The sequence below is a fragment of the Lissotriton vulgaris genome, chromosome 4_1, assembly GCF_964263255.1.
Source record: "Lissotriton vulgaris chromosome 4_1, aLisVul1.2, whole genome shotgun sequence".
Taxonomy (NCBI): domain Eukaryota; kingdom Metazoa; phylum Chordata; class Amphibia; order Caudata; family Salamandridae; genus Lissotriton; species Lissotriton vulgaris.
Genome location: NC_141691.1, coordinates 1,768,222,735 through 1,768,228,154, shown reverse-complemented (window position 1 = coordinate 1,768,228,154; position 5,420 = coordinate 1,768,222,735). Strand labels below are relative to the sequence as shown.

Sequence of the window (5,420 nt, the reverse complement as noted above, 5' to 3'; positions counted from 1 at the left end):
CGTGCGCTTGGACCTCCCTGTGGTAGTGTCCTCAGCCACCTCTATTTCAGTTATTAGTGGGGCAGGGGCCGGCCCCGGGGCCCTAGGGGGGTTGGCTAGTAAAAGTCCACTCGCCCACGCCACCCCATTGGTCTTTATCGCATCCAAAAAGGCTTTCATCTGGGGGTCCTGCGACGTTCCTAGCCCCGAATCCTCAACCTGAGATGTCTGTGAGAAAAGAGCGGGGGACCCCTGACTCTCCATGCCGCAGTCGAAAGAATCCTGCAAAAGAGATGACCGTGAGGACGTATTCACACGAATTTGATAAGCGAGCAGACATCACACACCCCCGAAAGCTCTCACCCAAATCACCCCCAATACACTCGACCAAGAGGGCGAAACACTTGTCCCGCGGGCAACTCCTCCTAGGGGAGGCCCACTCGTTTCAAAACATACCTCTGGAAAAATTCCTCGTGACCTTGAAAGTAACGCCCCGATGCCGTTCCTCAAAACGAGTAAAGTACCTGAAAACAACATAATGGGCTGTGAAACACATGCATCCCAACATTGAATGCCCATTCCCGGGACACTAAGAGCACCCTGATTCAAAACCACCGGTAAACGCCCCCGGGGAAGCGTGCCCCAACATGCAGAACGCGTGAGAAATCACCACAAAACAGCCAATTGCGCGCGCTTGTAAACGTACCTTGCACTATCCCTGCGTAAGCGTGTGCGCACTACGGGCGATCGGCGAAGCAGGGGGGGGGGGGAGTGGAGGGGGTGCGGAGGCTAGAAAGCGCGGCAAGATGCACCGATGAAGGCCTAGGTGCGAAAGCGACTTGCCCGCAAATGTCCGGAATCTGAAAGAAAAGGAACAGGGACATGTAAATAACGGGCCCCAACGAGGCCGCACAGCCAGCGCGTGTGCCAAAACAGCAAGAAAGCCCAAGCGCCGCCTCAACACGGCTCCTGCAAGGAAGAACGAAAGATTAGAAAATTACGCAAGAGAGGAAAGCCTGGCGTCCGGCAGGAACACCCCAACAGACCCGGGACCCCGGGACGCAGGCCCCCCCCCCTACTTCCGGCAGTGAATCACTCCGCGACCCCGGGGAGGGGTTACCAAAGATAACGGGCTAGCTGCGCGCCCGCCAGGTCACCCACCTTGCTCCTAACCCCGCCCATCTCCAAAAACATGTAAGCCACACGATGCGCCAAGGCATAAACAGCGTGGAACCCTACGTGGATGCCATCCCCCCCCCCACACTCTGCAAACATAGCAAAACCGCCTTGCTTAAAATACCAGCAGGCGTACGAGGGGGGGCGACGCTAAAACATTAAAACAATTATAAGTCATCATTGGGAAACATCCGCCGCGCGAACACGCTACATGCATTAAAACAGTTATACGGTATCGTACGAGAGAAAACATCCGCCGCGCCATCACGATACATACATTGAAACAGTTATCAGGCATCATTACGAAAACATCCGCCGCACAATCAAAACAAAGCAAGCCCTCGAGCATAGCGAATTTACTAGGCAACACGCGCATCGAAGTGCATAATCAGACAGTTGCTATGATAAAGAGACGAATGTGCCTGCAAAAATTGTTGGCTGGTTCCCCGCAACCCCTCGAAACATACCCCGCGCCATCATGAAAGGTAACACAATGCTTAAATCATCGGGGGATAAATTGCACTATACGTGAATATGGCATTCACTTGAACATGGACCACAATGCACAAACCTGAAATGATTCGACACTACGAACATGGAGAATCTGCACACTTAGAAAGAAAAGCGCTAAATGCACTTTGAACGGCAATCATCCCATGCGCGACTGGCAGGCAGTGGGGGACCGGACACACGAGGAAACCACACATTATACCGTAAATCCACGCGAACAGCCCCCCCCTCAACAAATAACACACCGATCAGAAAAAAAAATGGTCACCCCGACGGGAGAACTGGGGGGGGCGGGGAAGGCGAGCGGAGGCAATACACCCCCGGGAATACAGGCCCTGTCCCACCCGGCCACACAAATTACATCGATCACTATGGGGCCACATCAGGTACCGACCGATACCGCATTGGCCAGGGGACAGGGACCGCAACGGCCCCGGACGTCCTCCCCCCCATAGCAGCCCGCTCTCACGGGCCACCTCGCCAGGCTCGCACCTCGCCACGAGGGAGCCGGCGGAAACGCAGGAAATGGGGGGGGGGGGGGAGGATGCTAAAGGCCCGAGGCCACACTCACCTTAAAACGACGAGAGACGACGAAAAGAGTGTTCAGCGAGGTCGCGACGGCGTCCGGGCGGCAAAGAGGATTCGGGGAAGGGGCGCCGCAGCATAAGTACACCACAAGCCCCTCCCCGCCGCCCGGACGAGATTCTCGGCCGGCCGCCTCCTCCAACCGGTGAGGTGGAGGTGCCGGACATTACAGTGGGGGGCGGGACCGCCCTCCTTGACTAGGTACCCGCCCTCTTGATGGCCACTGCGCGGCCTCGGGCAGGCGCATACCCCGAGCGGCCTAACACGATTTTAGTGCGGCTGTATGTGGAGTGGCGCGTCTCGTGAAAACGAGTGATTCAACAGACACAGGCTGTGAGTGACAGCAAAACTACATCTTGTATCAGAGCAGGCAGCTGAAGATAATCATGACTGTGCACTAGGCACTGCTAGTTTAAAAGGCAAGCACATCTTTAATTTTATTAAAAACTAGCAGAGTGAGAGATACAATGACCTCACTCCAGGCGAGCGGTAATTCGGCACGGCCCGGCATCCTCGTGGTCCCACTGACTCCCGGGGCAAACCATGTCACCCAGGCATTATTCCGTTTCAGCAGCAAAGCTGGACAACGGTATGCCCTGGGCTGCGGAGGCCTCTGCGATCCTTGGCGTTCGGGTCGGGTGAGTCCGGTCGCAGAAACACATTTTTTTTTCTCCATTTTTTGTTGCATCTTTATTTTTCGATTGACAAAGTGTAGAAATGTGGGTAGTTCTGCGCTTTCAGTCCTCCGTGGACGCTCTTCAGTTTCCAGCCTCTGCCTGCTGGGCTCACAGGAAGCTAGCCTTTTTCTGCGCCACTCGATCTTGACACTGGCTGCGAGACAACTTTGCCTGATTCCAGCGTTTCACCTTCACCTCTTTCGGGGGTTTCTTTTCCATCACTGGGTTAGAGCTGATACCAGAGTGGGCCGTCTGGTACATTGCCTCCATCATGTCAGCAGCGATCCCATGCTTCATGTATTGTGAGAATTGCTTTTTGAAGAGTTCCTCTTCTTCGTCCGCCAGCTGCTTCATGTAGTCGTTCACATTCTGCCCGTAAATGTGGCACTGGTGCATGTCTGTGTGAAACTTCTTGATCTCTAAGTCGTAGCCAGGGAACCTCTTCATGCTGTGTGGAATGGAAAGCCCTACATCCACTGCCCCTTTCAGAACACTGAAGACCCTGTTCCCAGTCGAGATTCTGGTCAGCCCAGCATCCAGAAAGCAGGTAGAGGCACCTGGTTGGCCATCAACATTCTCAACATTGTACTCATCCCCTGTGATCTCCACCTGTCCCTCGTACACCTTGTCCAGTCCAAACTTATTCAGTAGCCTGCGGGCCAAGAGGAGGCTAGTGCAATAAGCTGCTGCATAGTTGGTCAGCCCAACTTTCACACCATATCTGGGGAGCTCATGGGAGTATGCAGTGCTTACAACCATGTCTCCCTCAATTCTGGCGAATGCTATATGGCTAATGATATCCCGGTTCGTGATCCGCACAATCAGTCTGTACTTAGGGGTGTTGTATTTGTTCTTGTCTTGAATGACCAGATGTTTCCGTGCATAGTAATCAGTCTTTCCCTCCCTGCGATGGCGGAACTTGACCTGGTACCTCTTGAAGTAAGCCTTGCTCTTGACAACTTTTACAAACCTCATTTTGCATGCTTGTACCGCTCTGCCCGGGACTCCTCAGGAAGTGACTTCAGCTGCGGGCCGTGGGCAGCCAAAAAAGGCAGGAACACATTTTTGAAAATAAATCCTGTGGTGTGAGGCGTGCTCATTGCCCCTGGAGCCTCCCACAACTTCATTCTCACTCAGGCACTGCAGACACCCGCTGACGCCGCATCAGGCAGCAGCAGGAAGTCACGTGATGTGCAGTGCTGCTGGGCAGTGCTTCCACTTCAAACGGCGGCCGCGCTGCACTGGCCCGTTGCAGCGGCCTTAATAATTTATTTGGGTACACTGATACGAGTGAGAAACTGACAAAAGAGATACGAGTGAGAGATGGACGAAGGAGACCAGTGAGAGATGGACGAAGGAGATACAAGTAGAGATGGACGAAGGAGATACCAATGACAGAGGAATGAAGGAGATATCAGTGAGAGATGGAGAAAGGAGATATGAGTGAGAGATGTATCAAGGAGATACTAAGCTGAGTAAAAAAGAAAAGCTGGGACCCCGAGAATAAAGGACTAACAAGGAAAGCAGGGACATAATATCATAATATTGAAAGCGATGGGATGGGAGATGAATAGAAAAAAGATATAAATAATGAAAAGCTGGAGGCAGGAGAGAGGGAGGAAGGAGGGTAATCGATCATAGCGTGAGAGATGGAGAACAAATGCAGAGGGCAGAGAAAGAAAGAAAATGCGAGACATGGAGGTGAGGAAGGAATAAGGGAAAAATAGAGAACAGGGTATTAAGTGAGGGTAAAAGGGGATGGGTGAGTAGTGGAAATGAGAGGAAATGGAGAGAGAGGAAGGGATAAGAAACAGGAGAAGGGACTAGAGAGGCAACATGAATAGAGGTAGAAATAAGGATGACGGAGAGAATAGAGGAAGAACACAGAAAGACTAGACAAGGTGCAAAAAGGAAAGGGAGAGGGGGGTTACATGGAAGTGGAAGGTGATAGGGATGAAAGAGTGAAGGGGTAAAGAGAGGAGAGACATCATCGCTGTGGTTAGGGCAGTAGGTGCTGTGGCACCGGTTCCAGGGGTGCCCAGTGCCCACTGTACCCCAGTCATGGCTGGCTTTTATTCCCGACCAGCGGGAGGTCAGAGGGATAGATTGTTTGTTGATTCGGTCCAATGCTATCCTTTCTACGTCATTGATGACGGGGCATGGGGGATCTACACAAAGCTGTCAGCTTACTGAGTGGCCGCGGCACGCAGGAGCCCACCTTTGTTTCACCTTATACTTGGCTGGGGTGGGGGCGCCCCATGGCGTCTCATCGCCCCCCTCTCAAGCCGTTTCGCCCCTCCTTGGTAGCCCCCTGAACAGTGATATTTCAGGTTCGCCCTAATGGCGCATTGCTGTCTCTTGTTTTCTGAGTTACGCCAACAAGACCCACCCAGCCCTGCTGCCAGCCACTTAGCAGCCATGAAGCTGAGCCTGCGCGGCGCTGCTCATCTGACCTCATCTGACCTCGGAGGGCAGGCCAGTCGCTGCTGTGTG

At 53.3% G+C, this 5,420-nt stretch overlaps 1 pseudogene; it reads right to left on the bottom strand.

Moving 5' to 3' along the window:
- Positions 1–2,998: 2,998 nt before the first annotated feature.
- Positions 2,999–3,902, bottom strand: LOC147724538 (large ribosomal subunit protein uL18B pseudogene; annotated as a pseudogene).
- Positions 3,903–5,420: the final 1,518 nt, after the last annotated feature.